We start from the raw sequence: 2,196 nt of genomic DNA on the forward strand, positions 1-2,196 counted from the left end.
CGATTTTTCGAATATTCATATCGACTTAGTGAACGATCGGTAACGACACTTATCATAAACATTATGAATATTAGTAATTCCAGTCGTATCTATCTTGTGTTGTTACAAGTTGCTAAAACCATCGAGTGAATCAGTGAACGGATAGTAATCTGGGTTATATCTCGATACAATTATTGTGGCCAGGCCCCATATTTACCTGTGGATATATCACTCTAATGATATGCGTTGCATACTGTACCGTTCGCTGTATCGAGAGCACCAATGGTAGTTGAGTGAATAACCAAGATGGACAAATATATCCGTTTGTTTGTCTGAATTTTACATTGGATCTCCAAGCCTTCTGTCGTCTATGCCACCGATTGATTTTATTGACCTCACGATGCAATAACGAAGTCCTGGAGGGTATGATGATGTTGTCTATGGGTCATACCGATGTGCGCATAAACACCCAATATTGATACACTGATACATTGTATGTAATGTCATAAACCACATTTACGTGAATACTTGGTAGGGTTGAACCATCGTAAAATATATATTCGATATGTATTGTCATTTTTCACGAAAAAAAAATCAAGGGTTGTGAATCTACATGTTTAATTACATTTGGTCATTGGTTCTGCTTTATCGCTTTGCATTGAATATCCGGATCCGGTTATGAACTGACCTGTATTGGGCTTGTAATTCCATACTGAATGGGGCGATATGTATTGACCAAACCGATTACCGCTACATATCGCTGTACGTATAATCTGTATAGGGTGAGCAAGGAAATTAATCACAAGTAACCTGGAATCGTTAGCACGATGGGTAGTATGCGTTCCTACATTTTACGAAGATTGTTATCCGTGTATCAACCAGTTAACAAAGGCGGGGGGGGGATTACAACTTTAGACGGATTGGTTCTGGAAAATCTAAAGCACGAACCCGGACATCGCAGTCATATCGAAATAGTGCATTGTTATTGTGTGTGTGTGTGTGTGTGTGTGTGTGGCTAACCGTCGATTTTGATGGGATGCACCAGAACAAGTGAGTATGCGATTACACAAATGTATCGGAGTCGTTGTTGATGTATATTTTGTCACTGTCCGTTGTAACAATATACAAAACTATCAAATTGGCCGGAGTGGTTGTCAGTTTTCAAAACGAAAATGGTATTGTTACCCAGGGAAAAAATGTATTTCCAAGTGAAAAAGGTTTGTTATCCAGAGAAAAAATATATTTCCAAGTGAAAAAGGGTTGTTACCCAGAAAAAAAAATATTTCCAAGTGAAAAAGGTTTGTTACCCAGAGAAAAAATTTATTTCCAAGTGAAAAAGGATTGTTACCAAGAAGAAAAAAATATTTCCAAGTGAAAAAGGTTTGTTACCCAGAGAAAAAATATATTTCCAAGTGAAAAAGGTTTGTTACCCAAAGAAAAAATATATTTCCCAGTGAAAAAGGTTTGTTACCCAGAGAAAAAATATATTTCCAAGTGAAAAAGGTTTGTTGCTCAGGAAAAAATATATTTCCAAGTGAAAAAAGGTTTGTTAGCCGAGGAAAAAATATATTTACAAGTGAAAATGGTTTCTTACTCTGGGTAAACGTCAGATCTCCAAAGGAAAATAATATGTTTAGTCAGGTAAACGATGGACTGGCAAGTGAAAGTGGTAATTTTACATAGGTAAACGTCGTGGGTTCAGTGTCGCTGGTATTGTTAAACGTTGTCGTCGGTAGCCGTTGGTATACTATTACGAGTGTGAAAAGGCTATGCACGTCTTGTGCGGAGTATCGCGACAGTGAACATATTTTTGGTGTGACGAAACAAGATCGTTGTTTACATGTTAATGCATTTCGATTACCGAGTAGCTGTACAACAGAGAGGAGTCTACAGTTAGTTCGTGCTGTATGTCCCGACGAAAACCACAAGACCACATGTAAATCTATTAGCACAACTCGATGATGTTGATATAGTGTTACTTGAATTAATTATTACCTATTTACACAACATAAAAATAAAAAATTCATGTCGTAGTAAGTTTCTTGAACTCGTGCTTGATGAAAACGAATGGTGACAAGTATGTTTTTGAGTGAAAAAGAATTATTTAGAGTAGTGACAGTTTGTGACCAACGAATGCAAATCGATCATGATATTACAATATTCGCTTTCGTCAACATAACGACTTGGTGTAGAAATACTTTCACGTTTTTTGAATAA

The sequence above is a fragment of the Botryllus schlosseri genome, chromosome 7 (assembly GCF_051294905.1).
Source record: "Botryllus schlosseri isolate E-star chromosome 7, Bs_hap1, whole genome shotgun sequence".
Taxonomy (NCBI): domain Eukaryota; kingdom Metazoa; phylum Chordata; class Ascidiacea; order Stolidobranchia; family Styelidae; genus Botryllus; species Botryllus schlosseri.